The sequence below is a fragment of the Trachypithecus francoisi genome, unplaced genomic scaffold, assembly GCF_009764315.1.
Source record: "Trachypithecus francoisi isolate TF-2019V2 unplaced genomic scaffold, Tfra_2.0 Lachesis_group11, whole genome shotgun sequence".
NCBI classification, from domain to species: domain Eukaryota; kingdom Metazoa; phylum Chordata; class Mammalia; order Primates; family Cercopithecidae; genus Trachypithecus; species Trachypithecus francoisi.
Genome location: NW_022681456.1, coordinates 30,558,471 through 30,586,119, shown reverse-complemented (window position 1 = coordinate 30,586,119; position 27,649 = coordinate 30,558,471). Strand labels below are relative to the sequence as shown.

Below are 27,649 nucleotides of genomic sequence, written 5' to 3'. Positions count from 1 at the left end.
CATTGACCAAAGGTGTTTCAGTGCAATTTTGTTCCTTCCAAAGGAGTTAAAATGAGGAAATATAAGAGAAAGAGTGAACTAATTTGAACCAGTGATACCTAGCATTTTATAAACACTGTCTTTCTTTACAGATAGTCAATTTAGCAGTCCAAAGAAGAAAACAGCTGCTTACCATGAAATGAAACAAAGGCAATTAAGACTGTAATGGGGTGTTAACATTGAAGTTATGAGCAGGCTCCAAAATACAATTGATGAAAAATTCAAAAAAGGAGTCCCTGATTGCCAGTTGCATATTTATAAAGGAAATGAGCCTGAGGAACTGCTTGATACATTTTTGACCCCTCAGGCAGGTAAGACTATAAAAAGAGAGAGGTGCAAGGTGATTTTCTATTTCTTCACTTCTTGTGTAGTGAGAGGAGATTTTGAGGAAGCCACTATGTGGTTGGGAACAGGGTCTGACCCCTGTCTGGGGAATCTACAAAAAAAAGAGGAGGGTTGCCCAACGTTTTGGTGCTGGTATCAAAAGAAAATTTGTCTACTGGGGTTGGACTGTGTTCCCAAGGTATGTTGGAGCAAGGAATACAAAATGATTTCCTAAGGTCAATACATGTGCTACCAGGAGACAGAGTCAGAGATGGATCATTTTTGATTTTGGGGATGCAAAGGGATCCCAGCAGCAAGAATCTGTAGGTGAACACCTGGGGTAAGGAAGGAATCAAGAGCAACCATTAAAAAGAAAAATGTATCCACATCTGCCTGAATCAAGGGGCCTGAAGGTGGGAGGGACTCAGTGCAGAACCATCAGACACTCCCATCAAAACACCACAGAAGAGATATAATGGGCCAGGTCCAGAGAACAGGAAACCAGGCTCTGAGGTTCCATTAAGACCTTTCTTTACTATTCCCTTCTAACCTTGGAGAGGTCAGAAACTTTTGGCTAGCTAGGGAGGGAGTAGAGAAGAGAAGTATAACATAGAAAATATATAGGAGAAATCAACAAACGTTCTCCTTTTCCTCTGCTGTTCTGCAACCTGAAATATAGTCAAACTAAGGAGAAAAGAAGAATTAACTCTAAGTCAACTTGGGATTTTTAAATGATATCTTGGGTTGACATTAAACTTTCTGAACTGAGACTGTTTTCAACTTAAAGTAATTGTATAACTGTCTACTACCTAAGCATGTATGGAAAGGTCATGGGGCATGCCCACAGGCATAACTTGGTTTCTGGGGAAACTAAGAAAAAAATAAAAATTGTGATTATAGAAAAAAATCACAACAAATTACAGATTTTAAAAAGCTGACAAAGACCATAAATATCACAAAATAAAAATTTTAATTGGCTGCACATTGATATAGATTTTCTCCTTTTTTCGTTCTTTCGTTCTTTTCTTTTTTCTCTTAGAGACAGGGTCTTGCTCTATGGCTAGTGACATGATCCCAGCCTATTGTAGCCTTGACCTCTCAGGCCCAAATGATCCTTCCACCTCAACCTCCCTATAATAATTTTTCTGACTACATTTTTGATAACATATTCTTTGATTACTTCTTCATATGACTGTAACTACCCAAGGGGTTCACCTTGCCTGCTGCCTAGGCAGAGCCCATTCATCAAGACAAGGGAGTTGCAATAGAGAAAGAGTAATTCATGCAGAGCTGGCTGTGTGGGAGACTGGAGATTTATTATTACTCAAATCAGTCTCCCTAAGCATTGGAGAGCAAAATTTTTTTTTTTTTTTTTTTTTTTTTTTTTGAGACAGAGTCTCGCTCTGTCGCCCAGGCTGGAGTACAGTGGCCGGATCTCAGCTCACTGCAAGCTCCGCCTCCCGGGTTTACGCCATTCTCCTGCCTCAGCTTCCCGAGTAGCTGGGACTACAGGTGCCCGCCACCTCGCCCGGCTAGTTTTTTGTATTTTTTAGTAGAGACGGGGTTTCACCGTGTTAGCCAGCATGGTCTCGATCTCCTGACCCCGTGATCCGCCCGTCTCGGCCTCCCAAAGTGCTGGGATTACAGGCTTGAGCCACCGCGCCCGGCGGAGAGCAAAATTTTTAAGGATTACTTGGGGGTGGGGGGAAGCCAATGAGCCAGGAGTGCTGATTGGTCAGGGATGAAATCACAGGCGGTTGAAGCTATCTTCTTGTGCTGAGTCAGTTCCTGGGGAGGGGGCCACAAAATCGGATGAGTCAGTTTATTAATCTGGGTAGTGCAGCTGATCCATCACGTGCAGAGTCTGCAAATAACTCAAGCACTGATCTTAGGAGCAGTTTAGGGAGGGTCAGAATCTTGTAGCCTCCAGCTGCATGACTCCTAAGCCATCATTTCTAATCTTGTCATTAATGTTAGTCCTACAAAGGCAATCTAGTCCCCAGGCAAGAAGGAGGTCTGCTTTCAGAAAGGGCTGTTACCATCTTTGTTTAAACTATGAACTATAAACTAAGTTTTTCCAAAAGTTAGTTCAGCCTATACCCAGGAATGAACAAGGACAGCTTGGTGGTTCGAAGCAAGATGGAGTTGGTTAAGTTAGATCTCTTTCACTGTCTCAGTCATAATTTTGCAAAGGCGGTTTCATGACCATGGTTTAATAATATCAGATATTCTGTAAAGAGAATGGAAAAATATTGTCTTTTTGTTGCTCAAACTTTTTTTTAATAGTGTCAATATAGGTTTACACCCTATAAACATAGGTATAATAATATATTTTATTTCATTTTTTATCCTATTAAAAACAGAAAAATAATAAATGCACCTGGCATTCACAATTACATAGACTACATTTTCAAGTTTGTTGTACATAGGCATCTATGAGAACTGAATCCTCTGCTTTCACAGTCTTATGTGTATGATTATTAGAAAAGTTTCAACAGACTAGTTCTAGTTCTATACAGTTCAAACCTGGCTTTTCTTCCACTACTCCTATGCTTATGGAACCAGGCACCATTGGGTATGTTTATAGCTAGATATGGCCTCTGGTTTGTCATGACATCAGTGAGCCAGCCAAATAAGCAATAGGAGCAAAACTTAGATATACTCCTGTTTTCATGGAGCGTCCAGCCTGCTAGAGAGAAACAGGTGATGATCAATTAAACATCCTGAAAACGTGTGAGATAAGTGTTTGGGAAGGAAAGCATTGCTGTTTAAGAGCACATAAGTTAGGAACCTCACTAATAATTATTTTATAATGGATAATGGAGTAAGTATGAAACAGAGGCCCAGGTAATGTGGCTCTGAGTCAGAGGAAACCTGTCCAACACCATCTTAAAGCCCTCAATTGAATAACAGAGCCATTTCCTCATTCCTGAATCTTATTTCCCACTGTGCACTTTGAACTTTGTTTTGGACTTTCTGCTTAGTTCTTGTTCTAAGATTATTTTTACAACTACTGTGACCTACTCTGCTTAGCTAATAGTATTGTTTTCCTGGAGTACATTGGGAAACTTTCAGAGAAAGAGTTCAGTAATCCTTGAGTCTCAAGAGACTTTATTGAACTCAAGCTTCCTCTTAGTATCTTACAGCCTATTATACATAGGTTGGGCTTCTTTGCAAATTGAACAATCTTTCACAATCACCTTCTGATTTTACACCCTATCCCATCATTATAACAATTCTCTCCTCATGGTGTACAGTGAGGGAGATCATTATTGTTAAAAGACCAACAGGTTTATATGCCCATTGTGTAGTCACAGACCCATTACACTGAGACAACAGAGTTTGCAGCAGAGAAGGAGTTTGATTGCAGGGTACTGAGTAAGGAGATTCTCAAATCCATCTCCCCAAGGACTTCTGTGCTGGAGTTAATAAAGGGATCATGGAGGGCAAGGGGCTAGAGAATTGGGGTGATTGATTGGTAGGGGTAAGAGGGATGAAATCATCAGGATATGGAAACTACATTCTTTGGTGAGTCAGTTTCTTATAGGGTCCTTCAAACCACCTGGTGTCAGTGGGGTTCTTCAGACCAGCTGAGTTGGTAGTTCTGTTGGTATGCAGGACCTGAAGGAATATCTCAAAGGGCAAACTTAACCTATCACACCGTTTTGTTGTCTATGAGGAGTTAAGGGGAGCTATTAATATAATTTTGAAATGTGATATAATTCCAGGACAATAGATACCAAACAACTATGAGGAAGCAGGTTAGAGAGTGAGCTGACTTAACTATTAATGCCAGATGTGCTGCCAGCTTGGTGTATTTTTATTTCTCCCTCTCCCTTCTTCCCTGATTAATTTTATAAGATTTATACAGGCAGTTTCCTTATCACTATTATCAGGAGAGACAGAATAAATGAACCTACATGTAAAGCTTGCTTTACATTTTGGGTTGTTTTTCTAGAGAATCTATCTTCCTGTTGGTATGCTTGCTATTCTATAGGTCCAGGTGAGCAATATTTGAAAGACTACTTCTATGTATGTGGCAGATCACATGATTCCTAAAGATCTTGAGGTGCTTGTTTAACATGTAGATTCCAAGCTCCACTCTGAAGCTACTTCTCAAAGGATCTCGAAAATGGGACTTGGGAATCTGAATTTTCATTTGGCCACTAAGATGAATGTTTAAGAATGACTGTCCTAAAGATAGTATATAGGTGTGCTTTCCAGAGTCTATCATCAGGTGATAAGTTGGATACTCAGACTGTAAATCACCAATATAACAAACATAGAGAAAGGGAAAAATCTCATCTCTGTCAATACTTACTGGAGGAAACTAGAAACTACGCTAACTTAAAAGGGCGTGAACCCGGGAGGCGGAGCTTGCAGTGAGCTGAGATCCGGCCACTGCGCTCCAGTCCGGGCGACAGAGCGAGACTCCGTCTCAAAAAAAAAAAAAAAAGTCAACAGTATGTATAAAAATGACACAAGTACAAAATAATTCTTTATAGCACTGTTGAACTAGCAAAAGATTGACAACACCACAATTATTCATAGGTGGGGTACTGATTAAGTCAACTATAGCAGATTCACATACAAAAACTATCCAGCTGTATAAAGGAATGAGAAAACCATATACTGCAAAGCTATGTTGTTAAATGAAAAGTTATGAGCAATATATAGTGTAAAAAAGGGGAAAGTAAAATATATATTCATGATTCGCTGTGTTTATTCCCAAGAAGAAGTGCTGAAGAGATACAGAAGAAACTAACAAAAGTCATAAGGCATTTTATTTTGAGAGCCTCCAGCTAAATTAGGATTTTCATTTCATTTTCCTAGCAGGAAATGAAGGAGAGTTGGACATAGGTGTGTATAGTGTGCCTCTCACAGTAAACTTGCGGCATGCCTAGTTGCTCAACCTGTGACTTGGGATCCCTCACATGGGAAATTTGTTTATACAGGTAGACGCCCTTGTGGCTCTTGTCTAACCCATCTCCAGTTTTCACCTGCCTGACTACTGCTCTGCCACTGGGAGCAGGACCTTGTGTTCTCCCCATCACCTCTGGGGAAAATCTGGCCTGGGGTAGTCCCTGGTTCTTCAGATGAAAGGCAAAAATTTAATATACCACCGCCATAGGAAACGAGGAAAAAATTGCAGGCAAGGAGGATACAAAGAGTTGGGTGGTCAGTCCTCTGTCCCCAGGTCATGTGAAACAGAAATGAAGAATCAGACCAAGAAAGAGAGCAGGACAACTAGCAGTATATGTATAAGGGAATAGGGCGTGAGTCACTTTAGTTTGTGGGCAAATGCCTGAATGATTTGTTTAAAGGAAACAGCAGGAAAAGTGGGGAGCCCAGTGATATGGTTTGGCTCTGTGTCCCCATCCACACATCATATCAAATTGTAATCCCCATGTGGCGGGGGCAGGCCTTGTGGGAGGTGATTGGATCATGGGGACAGATTTCCCCTGTGCTGTTCTCATGATAGTGAGTGAGTTATCATGAGTTCTGATAGTTTAAAACTGTATGGCTCTTCCTTCTTCTCTCTCTGTCTCTCTCTTGCTCTGCCATGGTAAAGACAGGCTTGCTTCCCCCTCTGTCATGATTATAAGTTTCCTGAGGCCTCCTAGCCATGCTTACTCTATGGCTTACAGAACTGTGAGTCAATTAAACCTATATTCTTCATAAACACCCAGTCTCAGGTAGTTCTTTATAGCAGTGTGAGAAGGACTAATACACTTAGTCTAGTTGGTGAAGAAGATACCTCTAAGTTCCTATCTCTAGTCACTGGCTTGGCTAGTTGGGTGTGGTAGGATAATGCCTGGGTAGTAATCTGTACTGTGTCATTCCTGTTACATATGGTTTGCAGTAATAGCCTTACAGGTTGACACCTCTTTTAATCTACTCTCTTTGGGTAATACTGTGCCACACTGTCTCTGAGATTGGCCATGAGATGTGCTTTGGCCAATGTGATGCAAGCAGAATTTGGGAACTGCCTTCTCTTATTGTTCTTAGAACCCTCTGCCCACCATCTGAAGATGCCCAGACTGTCCTGGTGGATAATGAGAGAGACAAGAACCAGCTGCCTACCCACCTCTTACCTCCTGTAACCTATCTAGCAGTCTATTAACTGCAGAGTGATATGGAATAAGGGATTTACCATAAGACTTATACCTAGCATATTTGAAAGTCACTGACTAGAAGTCACAAAGGAGATCTGTGGAAGGCTGTTGCTTTTGCATCTGATACTATTTCTGAAGTCACTGAAGAAAGACAGGTAGTCAAAAAGAAAACCTGGGCACAAAACAAGAGAGAATGAGGACACACTGGAACCCATGTCTGTCTTCTATTGCATCTAACTCCTTTGCTATGGAGCTGCACATATGCCTGGCCCAGGATTTAGGGAAGCTAGAGGAGGAGATTCATGGGAGCTGGAGGAATTGTGTGTCTTGCTGCTGTCCCATGCTAAAGGGTGAGCCAGCAGATCAATGGCATGCATGAGCTGCAACAGTGCTTGAGCCCTGCACCAACATTACAAGTATAAAGATGGCAGCTTTACTTCTACCTTCCAGGTATCATGCAAATAGCTTGTGTTGTCTGCCCTAATCCAGAATTACACAAGGAAGGGAATTCTAGGAAATGTACTTGAATTTAAGCTAGGTCAATGCAGTATAAGCACCATGCCAACTGAAAACATTCAGCCTCCAGCCAAGTGGCCAACTGACCCCAGACGCATGAGCCTACCCAGCAGTTTGGCCAGCAGCACCCGGACCAGAACTGTTCAGCTTACCATAGGATCACAAGCTAAATAAACAGTTGTTTTAAGCCACTACATTGTTGCACATCCAAAACTGATACAGGTAGTTATCTAAAAATGGTGAGCTAGATGAAATGCAGAGCAGATGGGGACAGAAGGAGCAGCTAGACTTCTCAATGTACACCTTATTCAATGAGACTTGTATCATTTTATTTTTTGAATTGTGTAAATGTATTACTTCTTAATAAAGGATAAAATTAATTTAAAAATACACGGAGAGACTGTAGTATGCTATTTAATAGTTTGTTAGCCATTGCAAAAGGCACTAACTAAAGGTGAGAAGTGTAATTCAGAAGAACAGAAAAAGAGATATGTCAATTGAGTCTGCATGGGATATGGAACAATCATCCGCCCAATTCATCTGACCAGCATTCACCGGGACATCAACCCGTCTTCCTCTTTCGCTTTGATCTCTTACTCCAATCCATCAACAAAGCCTTGGATTCCATATCTGAGGTATCTCTTAAATATGCCATCTTTTTGTTTCCATTGCTATTTCTGTGGTCCAGGTACCAATATCTCCTGCCAAGACCATTCCAATGGCATCCTAACTCCTATCTCTATTACCATATTGCTTGCCTCCAATTCATTCTTGTACTTAAAAAACGTATTTCTTAAAATATAAAGTAGATCGTGTCATCCCTTACTCCATCTTCTGCATGAAGCCTTCCACCAATGTCTCTCCATTATGTTTTTAATTTATGTAAACTTTTTTCCTGATTTATAATATTATGCAAGACCATACTCCTATCAACTTCTCTGATCTCTAGTGTCATTCTCCCAGACCCACCCCACTAGACCCCAACTACAATGAACATCTTTCAGTTCTTTAAACACTTCATGTCTTTGTCCTTTGCACATGATGTTCATTGATATCATCTGGATGTGCGTCCCCACCCAAGTATGTTGAATTGAAATCCCCAATGTCAGAGTTGGGGTTTGGTGGGAGGTAATTGAGTCATCAGGGTGGATGTCTCATGAATGCTTTAGTGTCATTCCCTTGTTGTTCTTTTCATAACAGTGAAGATGCCAACACTGTGCCTCCTATAAAGCCTACAGAACTGTGATTCAATTAAACCTCCTTTTTGACAAAATAAAAATATCCAGTTTCAGGTATTTCTTTATAGCAATGCAAGAATGGCCTAATACATTCATTATGTCTATTCTTTATTTATCTCCCTAATAGAATAGAAGCTCTATGAAGGCAGGAACCCTGTTTACTTTGTTATTCATTACATCCTCTAGTTGTAGCATGGGGGTTTGCACAATGGGCCCTAAAAAAATATTTGACAGATGAATGAATGAATGAATGAAGCAAGATGGATTAGATCGATCCAATTCCATTGGAATATTTTCATTTTTAAACATTCTCTGTTTCTTCTTCCTGGAACTCTCTTCACTTAGATTTGTTTATCTGGCTCTAGCCCTCTCTTTATTCAGGTATTTGCAGCAATGTCTCTTTCTCAGAAAGGCCTACCTTGACCCCTATCTCATATAGTCTGCACTTGTTCCTTTCTAATTTCTTATCTATCATTCTCTGAAAATATATTATTTATGTGTTTATACAATGACAGGAATTGTGCTTTTCTTACTAGAATCTGCATTTTCAGTTAAGAACAGTACTTAATACATAGGAAATGTTTGATGATAAAAGGGGGAATATTTAATGAATGAATGAAGAAAGGAAGGAATAAAACAATGGATGGTGATCTTGCCTCATTCTTTGTAGCCTCCCTCTAAGGACTGGCAATCCTGACCTTTAATTCCAGCCTAGTGCCCAGAACCTAACTACCATTAGCAGTGCATGCCATTGCTGAGCATGTTGAAGTAGACTGAATTCTCCATCTCTGGGCTGCATTCACCTCCTGGAATTTACCTTCCCTTGTTCTAATTGCTACCAATTTGCCTGAACCATGACAAGATTGCTATATCCCCTTGGATGTCATACTTGGCTTGCCAAACTGCATCTTCTTTCTTGCTCTGTGTCCCACCATTGCACTTCTCTAGGAAAGTCTGGGACCTGTTCTTGTTTCCTCCCCCAGCTGCCTCAATTTGCTATATGTAACTGCCCACACATCCCGAAGTCCTGAGACATGATTGAGGGAAGAGAAAAATCGAGTCCACAAAAAGTTAAAAAACAAAACAAAACAAAAAACCTCAGTGTGATGGTTAATTTTGTGTGTTAACTTGATTGGACTATGGGATGCCCAGATATCTTGTTGAACATTATTTCTGGGTATGATGTGAGAGTGTTTGCAAAAGAGATTAGTATTCAGATTGGTAGACTGAGTAAAGTAGATGGCTGTCCTCAATGTGCGTGGGCATCATTCAGTTCACAGCTGCAGAGAATCACATAATTTGAATATACCACAATGCATTCAACCATTCCCCTAATGGTTGCCATATACATAGCTTTTACTTTACATTGTTTGCAGTAAGCATCCTGTGCAGTCCTGGAAGACTTTCACTATGATTCCATTTATGTGAAAAGAAAAAAAGAAGTCTGAATATTTTCCATGGCATGAGCATATATATAATTACATAAATGCATAGGAACAATCTTTTAATAGTAGTTACCTGTCAAGATAGTATTCAAAGTGACTTTTTGCTTCTCTATAATATTTTAGTTTTATAATAAGGAAAACACAAGCTACATTACTTGTGTGATTAAAGATGATTAAAAACATTACTAGAACAAACATTGGCTAAAAAAATGTTAACCTACTTTTCCCAAAGTACCTTTTTGGGGAGAGAGTGGAAAGTGATAATGTGATTGGCCTTTGTCTATTCCCATCTCTAGGGTAAAGTTGTGGAACGTTGCAAAAGGCAAACAACCAGATTGCCCTGGGAGGAGGCCGTCTGGGTAGCCCACCACCCAATTTATTAGCATAGTAAATCATCTGTCTTTGGTGTATTTTAAAGACTTTTGACTTTTACTTTCAACTTTGTCTCTTGCATAAAGAGACTAGAATCTAATAAATGGAAACCTGTCTCAGCATTTTATTACAGAAGATTCCTGGAATATAGCTTCATCTCTGCAAAAGTTACCTAGGACTTCCCAGAAAAGCCCAGGCCCAGGATCTGCAATTGCATCATGGTGCGGTGATTGGGCACCACAGCTATTAGTGGGCTGTCATAGGGCTGTGTCATTGGATGTCTGGGCCATTGAAGTACATTAGAAAGGTGTGATAACAATGAAACAAGAAACCTCTTGCATTTTTATTCGGCTTTTCTTTTGCAAATGTTTCCTAGTACTTCACACATATTTAAAAGATAACAATATGATAATTTCAGGGTAGGTTCACTATCCCTGTTTTACTGAGAGACTGCTCCAGCCATGCTGACATTTCAGTCTCTTAGTCAAGCACCACAGGACCTTTGCACTTGCTGTTCCACTGCTTGGGAATGCTTTTTATCCAGATTTCCTTGCAGGATCCCCTTTTGTCATTTAGTTCACAGCTCCGGAGCCAACTCCTTAAAGCAACATTCTCTGACCACCCTAGCGCTCCTCCAATTACTTTCTATTACATCCCCATATCTTATATTCTATAAAGAATGTACCACTGTCTATAACTATGTAGTTGACTTCTTTATGTATATCTGTCTTCCTCCAGTCAAACATAAAAGGGCATAGCACTTTGTCATGGTCACTGCTAAATGCACAGGACAATTCCTGCTATCCTATAGGCACTCAAGAATAGCTTTGAATACATGAATAAATTGTTTCCCAGTGATTGGTCTAGAATGGTGGTTCTGTGTCCTGATAGGCACATTAGAATTACCTAGAGGGCTTTAAAAATATATAGTGGCCAGGACCACCCTCCAGCAGTGCCCATTTACTGGGACTGCAGTGGGGCCCAGCACTTTGTATTTTGAAAAGCTGCTTAGATGATTCTAATGTATGCCCAAGTCTGGGGAGCCTGGGCCAGATAATCTTTTCAGTTCTTTGTGATCCTGTTGCAATTCCCCAGGAGAAAGATTATGGCAATAGGGACTGCAGTGGTCACAGGGAAGGTGGTTAGATGGGGTTGCACTTGGACTAGGATACAGTACACCTGAGGCCAGACATATGGAGACATGCCTGAAATCATTTGCTTTGTCAGCAGAACTGAGGCCACAACCCACATGTTCTGATTATAAAGAAGGGCTCTCCCTGAAACATGATGTCACCCTCTTCTTAGATGCCATTTACTCCATGGTATTCTGAGACCCTACAGAAGTCAGCGCACAGATATTGACTACCTCCTCTCTGAGCTTAGAATTGCATTTAAGTGGCAGATTGGCTGAAAGGAAGAAACTTCTGGATATGAGCTTCCTGTTGTTATTGTTTTCATCCTCCTGTTTTTCCTTCTGCTTCAATTCTCTTACTCTCTGCATTTCTCTCTCTGTAATCTTACCACTTTCTAGTCCCCCTAGAACTTCCTAGAAATCTTCCTCAAATATTTGAAAGTCCCCCTTTTTCCTTCTGTCCTTCTCTCTCTCTCTTTCTTTCTTTCTTTCTCTTTCTTTCTTTCTTTCTTTCTTTCTTTCTTTCTTCTTTCTTTCTTTCTTTCTTTCTTTCTTTCTTTCTTTCTTTTCTTTCTTTCTTTCTTCCTTCCTTCCTTTCCTTCCTTCCTTCCCTTTCTTTTTCTTTCTTTCTCTCTTCCTTCCGCCCTCCCTCCTTCTCTTTCTTTCTCTTTCCTTCCTTCTTCTCTTCTCTTCTCTTCTCTTCTCCTCTCCTCTCCTCTCCTCTCCTCTCCTCTCCTCTTCTCTTTTTCTTTCTTCCAAAACGTGGAGAGTTCTCTGTATTGCACTCTGTGCAATCTATGGATAAGAAAAAGCTCTGCATCTGAGCACTTCATCACATCCTCATGCAAGGAGGCCACACAAATTACACTTCACTGTAAATCCCAGATGATCTTCTCATCTTTTCAGACTAGAGAAATGGGGAGAGAATTGGAGTGCAGTCACTTGACCCTTCTCTAGCCTGTGGGAGTTGCAAAGTTCCTGGGAAACAATAGACCATCAAGGAATTTGGAGAATATGGGTCACATCAATTTTTGAATTTTGTCAGTCTCTAAACAAAACCCCCTCTTCTGTCAGTTAGACAAATGATTTATGAGGAGTGAAGTTTGCACATGGTTTGGACACACCATGCCCTGGGGATGAAAAGAGAAGGAAATGTGATTTTATTTGGAAGATGTTTTAGACTGTTGGCTGTCTAGTACTGAGAATAAAATCTGGGTGCACAAGGGATAGAGCAGAGGTGGGGCTGGTGCAGAGTAGAAGGGTGGATTGAACAAGATGCAGGGACTGGCCCTGAGTGAAGCACAGCATTGCTTGCAGCTGTGGGATGGTTTAGGGGTCCCATTTCCCTAGATTTCTGTAAGATCTCCTTTCTTTCTGATACAGTGGTGAGGAGACACAGGGCACGTCATGTTTAGTCCTCTTGGCACTGGTGGGAACTTGTGCTTGGTGTCTGTAAACATAGAAGTGAAATTCACCAGACCTGACATTCTGCTGGATTGTTTGGGGGAAAGGCCAGGTGGGACATGGCATGGTCATTATGTGACCACATAGCACACACTGTTCTTCTCTGATTCAGCACTTTGCATTCTCCAGTGGAAAATTAGCAAGAAATACTCATTTGTGTCAGTCTTTCCTCATGATTTAAATGTTGTAAGCTTTAACCAGGACACCTGTGTTTGTTAAGCAATCATAGAGAAGGCTTTTGAGAGGTTTACCAAAGACTAGGCAGTGCAAGGGATGAGTAATGAAATGGAGGTTCCCCTTGGGGTAGAAGAAAGTGTGTGGGAAGATGTCGTTAGGAGGGGTAGAAAAGAAGGGAGTGATGTGAAAAACTAGCTTCTCTATTCATCCATTCAACACTTTTATAGCTATTTATTAATCTCCATTGTGTACAAGGTACGTTAAGTGTAGAAGGTATATCAGGTTGAATCTGAGAGTCCTTGACTTTGCTATCTTTGTTCACCATATTTCTACTTATTGCCTGTGGAGACTTTCCTGACTCCTAGATAGACATGTTGCTCTTTCTCTATGCTTTATTTCTTGCTTCTCTATGCTTTTGTGCAGACTTCTCCTTTAGCACTTATCACACTTATTATAGTCTAATTTTCTGTGTTTATGTCTGCCTATTTTATAAGGCTCTGAGCCCTGCAGGCAGGAGTCATGTCATAGTCATCTCTGACTCCCATGCACATGGAAGGTGCTCAGTAATGGTTTTTAAAACAAATTTGACAATGAACATTTAATTTGGAAAGGTGGATTTGTCTTCACATATTTATAAATATGATGGTGATGATGATGATGATGTGGATGATTTCATTTCCCAATCTGTTCTAGGAACCAAAGAGGCAGGTTTGACAGTGATATGGTAAGACCCATGGATTTTTAATTTCATTCTTCAAACAATGAATAATATGAGAACAATCCCACGGAAGATCAGTGGGTACACCAAAATTAGTGGTCATTATTTAGATAGGGTTGATACAGTTGTTGTTATTGTTGTTTCAAATCGAATCAGTATGGTCTTTCACTAACTCATCTGTTCCCTCTCTCACTGTCCCCAAACCATGCCCTCAACATGTGTCACATCCAGGAAGTACTCAATGGTAGTAACAATGATTATAATAATAATGAATATTTATTGAGTCTTTCCATTTGTTAAGGTCTATTCTGAATGCTTTTCATGTTTTATTTTATTTCTTCCTCATGCAATCCCCAGAGGCTATCAGGACTATTATTTTAATTCTGAAATAAAGAATGGAGATGTAAAGAGTTTAATTAACGTTTTAAGGTCACACCAGCTTATAGGCAGGATAGAAGCAGAATTCCTGCCTAGGCAATCTACCTTCAGGGATTGTATTTATTTTTTATTTTTTTGAGATAGAGTCTCGCTCTGTCACCCAGGTTGGAGTGCAGTGGCTTGATCTTGGCTCACCGCAACCTCCGCCTCCCAGGTTCAAGCAATTCTCCTGCCTCAGCCTCCCAAGTAGCTGGGATTACAGCTGTGTGCCACCACACCCAGCTAATTTTTATATTTTTAGTAGATGGGGCTTCACCATGTTGGCCAGGCTCGTCTTGATCTCCTGACCTAATGATCCACCTGCCTCGGCCTCCCAAAGTGCTGGGGTTACAGGCATGAGCCACTGCACCCAGCCCAGGGACTGTGTTCTTCAGTTCTGTGCTATATTGTATCCTCTCTTTGACTATTGGCCCTGCAGGAGATTTGTGCACATGGAGGGATAAACATGTTTCACTCCTTGTGTTGAGGATCTTTTGCTTGAAGGAGACATTCCTTGTACTGAGTTTCCCTCATTTACCCTTCAGGACTGAGCATCATCCTCTCTGAGAAAGCTGTCCTTAATCTTTTCCAGAAGAAGCCAGATATCACTTTCTGTAATTCTATAAAATCGTTTGTTCTCCTTTTTCATGTGACCTCAACTGTAATCATCCAGTTTCTTGTCTGCTGCTCCCATGAGTCTGAGTTCCTTAAGATCAGAAACTTTTCAACTCTCAGTGCCTAGCACCCAGTGCTCAATAGTTTGTTTAATTAATTAGTTAATTTTTAAAAATGTGTAATTTGCTTCCAATTTTTCAAGAGCCTGATGGAAAGAATGTTTATTCACTTATTACATCTAGTCATTTATTCATTGTTTCAATAGATACTTATTAAGAGAGGATCTGTTTATGTTAAGCATTCTTCTGTGGACTGGGAATACCAAGGTGAAAAAATATATATATGGTTCTTGTTCATAAGAGGCCTACAGTCTGCTATTGGGGGGTCTAGATATATTAACCAGAATTGCCAAAAATTTCAGAAAATTACAGAGTGTTATGGGGAAATGTAGAGCTAAACAGAAGGGTCCCTGGGCCTCAGAGAAAGCCTCCAATCTTCCCAAGTTTATATGAACTCGGGGTTTGTTCTAGAGAGTCAAAGGATGACACATTTGACATCCTTTGACTCTCTAGGATATGACCAAATATGTAATCGTTGGACTCTCTAGGATATGATCAAATGTGTCATCCTTTGACTCTCTAAGATATGACCAAATGTGTCATCCTTTGACTCTCCAGGATATACATCAAGTCAATAGCCACTTCTTATTGCAGGCCAATTAAATGCAGATTTGGACAAGTCTGGAAAAGTCAATACATTATTCTTTCAAGAAGTCTTAGAATGATTGAGTTAAAGAGACTTCAACAATCATTGAATCCAAACTTCACATGCAGTGGAAGAGCTCACAATAAACTTCTGGGTAAACTGATTGTTCATGGAGAATATGAATCTGTGCCACTTTATAAGGATTTACTCAATGTCCCAACACTATTCCTAGGAACAAATGGAGACCAGTGTCTTCCCAGAAACTTTATGAGGCATTTACAGACATCTTGGTGGCCTCAGATACTTTTACACAGAATCCAGAACAAATCATCCCAAACCATGTCTGAGTTTTGTCAGGGATTTATTCGGAATTCATCTTGGTGCTACCCTCTGGTGGGTAAAATCAGATAGCAGAGTTAGAACTTCTAATCCTGAAGAACTTTCTGATGGAGTGATTTTTTGTTTTATTTAGAGGAGGGAACATAAGATATTAAAACAACTAGAACATCTGGTTTGGGAATAAAGTCATTTAATTGTGCGACTGCCAAGCCACAGAGCCAAGCTTACCAAGAAAGCCTTCTTTCCTCCCAGGCTTACATAAAGCCTAATACCCAACTATAACAATATGAACCCTCCAACACAAATGAAGAGTGAAAGGAAGCAGAATGGGGTCTTTATGTCAATGAAAATTCACCTGGTAGTTGGAAAGCCAGAACTTGTTTTCTCAAGCTGCTTACCCCCTATTCAAACTCTCAGTGAATACTATAAAGAAGCAATATCAAAAAGAGGCGTTCACTGAATCCCAGGAAAATTCCTCCTCCCACCACCACTGCCCTTTCCTCTATGAAGTTGAAGGTCTGAGGTCAGTCTTAGAGGAAATAAGGATCAGATTTGGCAAGGACCTTTAAAGGACAAATGGAATGAGGTTATTCTAACTATGTGAGTCCAGTACTAGTGGAGCCTTGTCCTGCTGTTGGCCAAATGCTCAAGATATGGCCGGTCCTTAAGCTATTTAGACTCATTCATTTATTCAAAACGTATTGAGCACCTATCAGCTAATAGGCTCTGTATCAAGCACAGGGCTCTATCACGGGATGGCTCTTATATTTTAGGCAGCTAAAATACACTAAACAGATACACACATATAACTATTGCTAGGGCAAAAGAACTATGAAAGAAACACACAAAACTCTGGGAATTCTTCCTATCACATCTATGGCAGACCTGTTGGTCAACCATTACACCCTTTCCCACATTCCTCTTAGTGAAAACCAATGGCAAAAAGTTGAAGTCTACCTGCTATCACCAAACCTGTGTTTTCCAATAAGGACACTGACACCCCTAAACAGGACATATCTATGTCATACCTGCTTAGTCACTGTATCAGAGTTGGAAAACAGACTAGAGATCTGCTTTGCTGAGGCCCCTTGTTTTGCAGTGACCCACAATGGGGAAGTAACCTGCCCCAATTCTCAGGATGTTACCAGAGGCAAAGGCCTGGTTAGAACTCAAGTCTCATAACTTTAATCTAGGATCTTTGCCTGTTGTCTTCAGTGGAGACTAACATTTTTGTCTTTTCCTACCCAGTCATCTCCATCTACTTACTGTGCTTTCATAACTTGAAGAAACTTGTGAGGGAGGAAAGTTTACAAAGGTCAGGAGTTAAGTAATTTTTGTGGTTGGCAAGATGTATCAATGAGCGGTAGATTATGAATGCTTAAACAGGAAAAGCATATCAGAGTCTGGCAACTGAACAGGGATTAGGATCTTTCTTTCTTAAATGTCAGAATTTCAGAATGTGGAAAAATCATCTTCCTTCTGAGTCCTCAATTCATCTTTTCAGGGGTAGGAATTTGGGAAAAGATAGGAGAAGGGGCAAGAGAGGAGGGAGACAGAGGGGCAGGAATTGGATTTTTAAGATATATTTGTGATCTGTTCTTGCATTGACTACCTACCTAATGCAAATGCTGAGAATGGTCCAGTATGTGCCAAATTGATGGTGCTATTTTTTGCATCTTATAGCAGTTTGCCAGAGGAAGTCAACTATAAACAGGTTTTTAGGCTGGCAATACAAGACTCCTTACAGGATTGACTCAGCAGTTATTTTGTCCAAGGTACATAGAACAAGTTTAATAAGTCTGGGTCATTCTGATAAATTCTTGAAAACAGGGACCTAGACAGCAAGGGGAGAACATCAAAGATCTCCTGGGGCTGTAACCATAGTTGGCAACTGGCCTGTGTCCTCACTTCACTCCCATCCTGGGGCCTACAGCAAAAGGAAACTCACAAGGCAGAAGTCCTCCTTTGCCCTCCTTAAGCCATCTGCTTTGATATGGCTCTCCTGAAGAATCAGAGATTCTAGATTTCAAAAAATCTTACCAGATCATCTATTCCAGCCCTACTTTACCTTTACTTGCACTTTACCTCATGGAGATAAATTAAAATTGTCATTAATAAGACCATACTACAGGCTCTTATGTGGAAAGAAGAATGGTTAGAGCACTGGGTGAGCACAGGGGTCCCCAAAGGCTCCCTGGCTTAGGTAGGAAAAAAACAGGATATAAGAAAATAGTAGTACTCAAACTTTGGCACACACCAGAATTACCGACAGGGCTTTTAAACACAAATCCCTGGACCTTACCCCCAGAATCTCTAATTCTGGTGGGTCTGGGACACTGGAATTCGCATTTTATTTATTTATTTATTTATATATATATATATTTGAGATGGAGTCTCGCTCTATTACCCAGGCTGGAGTGCAGTGGCGCTATCTTGGCTCACTGGAAGCTCCGCCTCCCGGGTTCAAGCAATTCTCCTGCCGAGCCTCCTGAGCAGCTGGGATTACAGGTGTGTGCCACCACACCTGGCTAATTTTTGTGTTTTTAGTAGAGATGAGGTTTCACCATATTGGTCAGGCTGGTCTTGAACTCCTGACCTCGTGATCTGCCTGCCTTGGCCTCCCAAAACGTTGGGATTACGGGTGTGAATCACTGCGCCCAGCCTAGAATTTGCATTTCTAACAAGTTCCCAGTGATGTCAATGCTGCTGGTACAGAAACCACACTTTGAAAACTTCTGTAATAGATAAAAAGAGAAAAAAAAGAAGGCAACTATATGAAGCCACTCAATTCCCTTATCCTCTAAAGGCTTCAGGGAGGGAGTTGGTGAGTAGATATTTTCCCTAGTTAGGTAGATGGATGCAGTCTTTTCTTTCCATTAAGTGTCATATTTGAACTTAGTGAGGGTGGTGTGTAAGGAAGGGCTATGCCAGCTGGCATAGTTCACAAAACATAATTCCCTGTGGAAATTCACTAAAAAATCACAAAGAGGTGAAGTCAGATGCTACCCAAGAGTCACATGGTTGAGCCCTGGAGGGAGTGAGGGACTGGCTTGGGTCTGATGAATTGCGGTGGGAGTGAGGTGGTAAACAGGAGAGAGAAGCAGATCCAGCTCTCCTGTTTGCCATTGCTCATCACTAAGTATATTGCAGGTTGTAAATTATAAGTAACTTCATTTTTCTAATTCTATTAACTTTTATTCATATTTAGGGGATATTGCAATGTGGGAGAAAGGGCCCTGGACAGGGATCTGGCAAGTCACAATCCTGGCTCCACCCAGTTAGTATTGTGATAATTAGTGTTCCTCTCTGCAGCTGAGCTTCCTTATTAGTAAACTGAAATAAAAACGTTTCTAAACACTCCTTGAGGGTCCAATGAGATAAAGTATAAAGGCACTTTGCAGAAATACCTTTTTACTCACTCACTCGTTCATTTGACAAAATTGTATTAGGAATCAATCATGTGCTGTACTCTGAGGACATCATGAAGAACAAAACAAACAAGATTCTTGCCTCATTAAGGGGAAAAGAGGAAATAATAAGTTTTCTTTTCAATCTCCTCCCCTGACCTTGCTACTACTGAGAAAACTTTTAGTGGGACCACGGGAGATAGTTAATAGACACAGTTTTAGAGTTTTCCTGGGAGAGGGTCTTCAGGTGCCCTTGCATGCCCTCTCCAGACTACTACATATTCTCATCTCTAAACAGAGATAGATAGATGAGGGAGAAGAGGTATTGAGCCAGTGAGGTGGGGAGTGGTAGAAAAGGCCTCACAGTAGAGTCAATGGGTCCCAAACCTGGTACTCAATGAGTGGCTTTGGATGAGTTATTTAACACCTCCATGGCCCAATTTTTATCTATTATATGGACATAAGTCATGGCTAAGATTCAGCAGTACTGGTTGGTGAAACATTGAAATACTTCTGTCCCAGTTGGTAAAAGTTACTGCCACTCAAGTATCTCCTATTCCTGCTACTCTGGGCATTCATGGCCTACCCTGTCCTAGGACCTTTCCACAGTCCAGCAAATAAGAACTAATGCCTGTCACAGTGGATGAATCCACTCTGTTTCAGTAAAACTTCCATAGTTTCTGGGTGGCTGATGACTGTGTCAAATGTATTGTTAAATATTTTGACCATCACTTGTCTATACAACTTTTGTGAGGATCTCATACAATCTCAATAAGCAAATGTCTTTTTGTGTGCTCAATATAGTCTTGTTTCCTCCTCCAGGCAAAAATGGACTGTTTGGTGATGGAGACTGAGCAGAGGTGGGCTAAAAGGAATGGAAGGAGAATAACTGGTGAAGAAGGAGCAAAGAGTGAGGCACAGTAAGTGAGTTGAGGGGGCAGATTCTCTTTGGACCTAGGATGCGCTTAGTAAGTCCCTTCTTAGAGTCCAGAGAGAAAGTAAAAGCTCAGGGTATGTCAAAGGGTTTGCAATTCTTTGAATGGAACACAAAGTGTTATTGTTATATAGTAACAACTCTTGCCCACATGGATAATTTATTCCATTCTAATTCTAATCTCTTCTTCACTGGGGAGACAAAAGTCTGCACATTTCTTCCTTGCACAGCCCTGCAACTTGCTACTGGGAGACTGGGAGAATGGTTTCCTTGTTTCCCTGAGACTCACATTTGCACTTTCTTGGCAAACCTGCCAAGAGGTATCAGAGTCACTGGACACACCCCAGAACATTGATATGTTTGGAATTTAATCAAAAGCCCCACAAAATGGGACTATTTACCTTACTTCTGGAAACACCCACTTGAAAAATTTTTTAAAGCTATCAAAATACAAATTATTAGGACTCTGCCCTTCACAATGAGCTTTTTAGGATTTATGTATTTTGATATACGCCTCACTCTTCCCAAGAAACGAGGTCAGGCATTTCCCCGATTCTGACATTTTAGTGCAGTGAGTAGTAAAAAGATGGCTAGGGTCCAACCCTGTTTTTCCGTACTTCTTTACCTTGTTCTTTGGCATCTGTTTTCTTGCAGGAGGGGCCTGGAAAAGCCTCTCCCAGCAATCTCAGGTGGCATGGTCTTAGTGACTGGAATTGCCAATCTTGGAGTTCCAACCCTGTATCTTTGAAGTCTGCCTGGGGGCAGTCACCGATCTGAAAGTCAAGGCCCACAGGAGCCTGAGAGTCCAAGAGCCCAGAAAGAGACAGACAGACAGACAGATAGGCAGACAAAGATAGAGAGATAGACACATACACACACACACAAACACACACACACACACACAGAGAACCAACTATGTTGCTGCTTACCAGCCTTTTACTTCCTTACTTGTTACTCTTATTGTGTCCTCTGACACCAGCCTAGGGGTTGTTTTAAAGCTTTTCCATGATTCTCAGATCTTCAGATTCACCCTCCCCACCTAGCTCTCTAAAATGCCACCAGCTCCCACTCTGCATTGGAAATATCCATCTTCCCTGCTCACTATTCCTCTCCATTTCAAAATGTTCCTTTGTTCTTCACTCTCTTCCTTTCCTTTAGCATCTGGGGAAGGTTTGTTCTCCTTGTCAAATTGAAGGCCCCGACCTGGGCTGATGATCAAATATCACTCAGTGATCTCCTCTTGGGTAATTTCAGTCTCACCCTTTTCCCTTTCTGTAAGAAGGACCCTCAGTCTTTCCCACACAATGCCCTCTCAATGTGCACCTCACCCCTCTTTTCCTTCCTTGTTAAATTAGTAGCCTGCACTGGCTAGCTCCTCTTTCTCACCTCATCTCATTCTAATCTGCAGATTGCAATCCTGATTGGGATCTTACTTCTGGTCAAATTGCAATATTGAAACATAATTGGTGGTGTAATGATTTCACCATTGATGACTCTCAAATCATCCAAGTCATTTTTTTCTTTCTTTCTCAGCCTTACTCTCACCCTTCCCTCACTACAGGGCATAGGACACTGCTGACATCCCCTTGCTTCTTGAAATGAATGCTTCCTGCTACACTACTGTAGTAGTTCTCTTGCAACCAGGGATAGTTTTTCTCAAGTTTCCTAAATGATGCCTCCTTGGCACTCCTGAGATTCTTCTCCTCTCCTCCCTTTTTTTTTCCTTCACTCTACCCTACCCTCCCCTTGTCTCATGCACTGCCATGGTTTCGGTGACTACCCTTTACCTCTATAGAAATGACTCCCAAATCCTTGCCTCCAGAGTTCTCTTGCCTTCTGGATCATAGTCCCTCAATTCTACCTGCTGGATTTTTCTGCTAGTATACTGTTGGCATCTTAACCCAGAGTGTTCAATACCCAAATCATTCCCCTCTTCTTGAAACAGACTCAGCCTTTTCAGCCTCTTTACTTTTGTAAATGGTATAAACATTAGCTTAGTCATGCAAACTAAACATATTTGCCTCTACACTGCATCACTCTATTTATTTAACTCCCTTTTTCTGTTTGTTTGGTTGTTTTCTGCACTGGCTCTTGGTTCTACTCCCTGCTTTCCACTGCAGTTGCTCTCACCTGAATGTATAGTTTATCTTCCTGCTTGGATGCTTGCAATACTTGCGATAGCCTGTTTGGTGATTGTTTCCTTAATTTTATTTTCTCCTTTTCCAATTATCTAACACACCTCAGATACACTGTTCTTCTTCTTTTTTTTTTTTTTTTTTGAGACAGAGTCTTGCTCTGTCACCAAAGGCTGGAGTGCAGTGGCGCAATCTTGGCTCACTGCAACCTCTGGCAGGTTTAAGCAATTCTCGTGCTTCAGCCTCCCAAGTAGCTGGAATTACAGGCACCTGCCACTACCCCCAGCTAATTTTTTTGTATTTTTAGTAGAGATGGAGCTTCACCATGTTGGCCAGGCTGGTCTTGAACTCCTGACCTCAAATGCTCCACCCGCCTTGGCAAATTGATCTTCTTAAAACCCACTTCTGATGAAAGTCTTTGCTGGTTTCACCTCTCTGCTAAATTAAGCTAGCCTTTAAAATGGCATTTAAGGTCCTAAAAGATCTTTCAAGACTCAATTCTCAGTAATGTCCTAAAATTAATCTATTGTCAAATCAAATGTGATGGCTCAAAATTTCCCAGTAATTTCCAATTTCTGCCCCTTGGTTTATATTCTTTCCTTTGCCTAGCTCCCCCAAGAGTACTTTTGCTCAAAATGCAGTGGAATCAATTCCTTCTCTGAAACCCTATGAAACTTAGTTTGATCTTCCTGGTGACCTTGATCATTGTCTGCTTAATATTGCATATTTTGGTAGCCTAATTATTCTGCTTCTATCTCTTCCAGTTTATAAAATCTTTGAAGGGAAAGAGTATATTGTAGGCTTTCTTAGAATCTTACATGGCATCCAGGGCAGTATCTTTTGCATTGTAGGCCCCAATATATATTTGTTGAATGCTAAATAAAATAATCATATTTTTAGAAACTTTATATTCAGTTTCTTGTTTGGGAAAATATTAACATTTTTTTCTTTTATTTATTTTTTATTTTAATTAATAACTGGAAAATATTAGTAACTATTCACCTCACATAAACATTCTCAACACAAACTCATTTCTTCCCAAAGGTGACTACAGATTCATCAACATTTAGAGATAATTCTTCAGAAGCAAGATGGTGGACTGGAGGGCTCCACTAATTGTCCCTCCAACAAGGACACCAATTTAAGATGTATACACACACAAAAGCACCTTCATAAGAACCAATTATCATGTGAGTATTCACAGTACTTGGTTTTAACTTGGTTTTTTCACTGAAAGAGGCACAGAAGAGGCAGGAGAAACAGTCCTGAATCACTAATGCCACCCCTCCTGAAACCACTTGCAGTGGCGGCCTGGTGTGAAACATTTCTATGCTCTGGGGAGAGGAAGAGTGGAGTAATTATGAGGCATTGACTCAGTGCTGCCTTGTTCAAGTAGAATGTAAAAACAGACCAAACTCACATGACACCCAGCCATGGATGTCATTTAAACCATGGAGGGGGCATTTAAACCAGCCCAAGACTGAGAGGAATTGCTGATCCCAGCATGGGAACATAAGTTCCCACAAGTCTTGCTCCAGTGGGCTAAAGTGGTCTGGGGCCTCAAATAAATTTCAAGGGCAGCCTGGGCCACAAGAACTGCAACTCCTAGGTGAGTCCTAATGCTGAAATGGGCCCAGAGCCAGTGGACTGTAGGGGGAATTAGACCTACTGAGACATCAGTTAGGGTGGCTAAGGAAGTGCTGGCATCACTCCTCCCCTAACCACAGGCTGCATAGTTTGCAGCTCCAAAAGAGACCCCTTCATTCTGCTTGAGGAGAGAAGAGGGAAGAGTGGGGAGGACTTTGTCTTGCATCTTGGATACCAGCTCAGCCACAGCAGGGTAGGGAACCCATTAGAGATGTGAGGCCCTAGCTCATGGATGACATTTCTAGACACACTGTGGGTTAGAAGGAAACCTGTTGCCCTGAAAACAAGAACCCACTCCTGGCAGTCCTGCTAACTTTAAAAGCCGTTGGACCTTAAATAACCAGCATCCATAACCAGGTAAACTATCCAGAATGTTGTGGGCCTTGGTAATACTCTGAGGCTTGCTGGCTTCAGGTGAGACTCAGCACATTCCCAGCTGTGGTGGCTATGGGGCAAGGATCTTTCCACTTGAGACAAGTAGAGAGAAATGTACAGGTGACTTGTCTTGCAACTTAGGTACCAGCTCTGGCCACAGTGGGGTGGAGCACCAAGTGGACTTTTGGGGTCCCCAATACCAGCATTTGGCTTTTGGATGGCATTTCTGAACCTGCTCTGGGCCAGAGGAGAGCTCACTGCCCTGAAGGGTGAGTCCCAGACCAGGCAGCATTCAGCACAAACTGACTGAAGAGCCCTTGGGCCTTAAGGGAACATTGGTGGCAGTCTGGCAGTACTCACTGTGAGCTTGTGGTGGCAGTGGCCATGGAGTGAGGCTTCTCTGCCTTTGGAAAGTGTAGGGAAGAGTGGCAAGGACTGCTTCTTGTGGTTTGAGTACTGCAGTACAATAGAACACAAGGTAGACTTCTCAGGTTTTTGACTCTAGTCCCTGGCTTCTGGACAGCTCCTCTGGACCTGTCTGGGGACTGGGAAACTTGTCACCCTGAAGGGAAGGACACAGGCATGGCTGGCTTTGCCATCTACTGATTTTGGAGCCCCAGGGCCTTGAGCGAACATAGATGGTAGCCAGGGAGTGGTTACAGAGAAACTTGGGTGAGATTCAGTGCTGTGCTGCCTTCAGATCTGACTCAGTACAACCCTAGTGCTGGTGGCCAAAGGGGTGCTTGTGTCACTCTACCCCCGGCTGCAGGTGGCTCAGAACAGAGAGACTTTGTTTGGGAGAATATAAAGCAAGAGAACAAGAATCTCTGTCTGGTAATCCAGAGAATTGTGGATTGTGTTCAAGACTCTATGAGTCTACAGGAACCAGAGCATTACTAGACTTGGGGTGCCTAAAGTAGATACAGCTTAGATCACGTAACAACCAAGTTTTTTTGAGTATCTGGAAAGCCTTACCAGGAAGGATGAATACAAACAAGCCCAAACTGCAAAGACTACAATAAATACCTAACTCTTCAATGCCAAGACACATACACTCATCTTCAAGGCTGCCCAAGAAAACATGACTTTAAGAAAATAACTAAATAAGGATCAATCCTGGAGAAACAGAAATAGGTGACCTTTCAGACAGAGAATTCAAAATAGCTGTTTTGAGGAAACTCAAAGAAATTGAAGATAACATAGAGAAGGAATTCTGAATCCTATCAGATAAATTTAACAAAGAGATTAAAGTAATTTAAAAGAATCAAGCAGAAATTCTGGAGCTGAAAATTCATTGACAAACTGAAGAATGCATCAGAGTCTGTTAATAGCAGAAGAAATAATTAGTAAGCTTGAAGACAGGCTTTTGAAAATACACAGACCAGACAAAAGAAAAAAGAAAAAACCAACAAAATATGCCTGTAGGATCTAGAAAACAGTCTCAGAATGGCAAATCTAAGAGTGATTGACCTTAAAGAGGAGGCAGGAGAAAGAGATAAGGATTAAAAGTTTATTCAAATAGATAATAATAGAAAACTTTCCAAACCTAAAGAGAGATATCAATATCCAAGTACAAGAAGGTTATAGAATATTAAGCAGATTTAATTAACTCTAAAGAAGAGTACCTAAAGGCATTTCATAATCAAACTCCCAAAGGTCAAGAATAAAGAAAGGATTGTAAAAGCAGCAAGAGAAAATAAACCAAACACATACAATGGAGCTCTAATATATCTGGCAGCAAATTTTTTAGTGGAAACCTTACAGGCCAGGAGAGAGTGAGATGACATATTTAAAGTTCTGAAGGAAAACAAAAACAAGAACAAAAAACTTCTATCCTAGAATAGTATAGTTAGCAAAAATATCCTTCAAACATGAAGAAGAAATAAAGATCTTTCCAAACAAACAAAAGTTGAGGGATTACATTAACACCAGACCTGTCCTGTAAGAAATGCTAAGGGAGTACTTTAATCAGAAAGAAAAGAATGTTAATGAGCAAGAAGAAATCATCCAAAGGTACAAAACTCACTCTTACTAGTAGATACACAGAAAAACACAGAACATTATAATACTGTACTGTCATATGTAAACTACTCTTAAGGAAAAAGACTAAATGATGAACCAATCAAAAATAATAGCTACAACAACTTTTCAAGACATAGGCAGTACAATAAGATATGAATAGAAATAATACAAAGTTAAAAAGTGATAGGATGAAGTTAAGCCAGAGAGTGTTTATTCATTTTCTTTTTGCTTGCTTGTTTGTTTATGTAAACAGTGCTAAGTTGTTATTGGCTGAAAATAATAGATTATAAGATTGTATTTGCAAGCCTCATAGTAACCTCAATCCAAAAAACATACAACAGGTACACAAAAAATAAAAAGCAAGAAACTAAAATGTATTATCAGAGAAAATCATCTTCATTAAAAGGAAGACAGGAAGGAAAGAAAGAAGGAAGAGAAGACCAGAAAACAAATAACAAGATGCCATGAGTAAGACCTTATTTATCAATAATAACAATGAATGTAAATGGACTAAGCTTTCCAATCAAAAGACAGACTGGTTGAATGGATAAAAACAAACAAACAACAACAACAACAACAACAAAAACAGGCTGGTCACAGTGTCTTACGTCTGTATTCCCAGCACTTTGGGAGGCAGAGACGGGCAGATCACTAGGTCAGCAGATCGAGACCATCCTGGCCAACATGGTGAAACCCCGTCTTTACAAAAAGTGAAAAAATTTGCTGGGTATGGTGACGCATGCCTATAATACCAGCTACTTGGGAGGCTGAGGCAGGAGAATCACTGGGAGGCAGAGGTTTCAGTGAGCCAAGATCACGCCACTGCACTCCAGCCTGATGACAGAGCAAGACTCCATCTCAAAAAAAAAAAAAAAAAAGTATAGATATATATATATCTCAATGCTTAGTAGTCGTTTGCCTACAGGAAATATACTTCATCTATAAAGGCACACATAGACTGAAAATAAAGGGGTAGAAAAAGATATTTCATGCCAAAGGAAACCAAAAAAGAGAAGGAATAGCTATACTTATATTAAACAGAACAGATTTCAAGACAATAACTAAGGTAACAGGTAACTATGTGGTGATAAAGGGGTCAATTCAGCAAAAGGATATAACAGTTTTAAATATATATGCACCCAACACTTCAGCACCCAGATATATAAAGCAAATATTATTAGCGAGAGACAGACCCCAATACAATAATAGCTGGAGACCTCAGAATCCTACTTTTAGTATCGGATAGATTTTCCAGACAGAAAATCAACAAAGAAATATCAGACTTAATCTGTGCTATAGACCAAATGAATCTAATAGATATTTACAGAACATTTCATCCAATGGCTACAGAATATATATTCTTTTCCTAACACTTCAGTCATTCTCAAAGATAGCCCACATGTTGGGTCACAAAACAATTCTTAAATTATTCAAAAAATTAAGATAATATCAAGCATTTCTCTGATGACAATGAAATAAAACCAGAAATTAATAACAAGAATAATTTTGGAA

At 40.7% G+C, this 27,649-nt stretch overlaps 1 long non-coding RNA gene across 1 annotated transcript in view; it reads left to right on the top strand.

Moving 5' to 3' along the window:
• Window positions 1–27,649, top strand: part of LOC117089530 — a 231,079-nt gene that overhangs the window by 190,866 nt on the left and 12,564 nt on the right. Inside the window, exon 2 of the long non-coding RNA XR_004439647.1 lies at window positions 19,847–19,944. This is a non-coding gene — a long non-coding RNA (uncharacterized LOC117089530). The remainder of the gene's footprint in view (window positions 1–19,846; window positions 19,945–27,649) is intronic.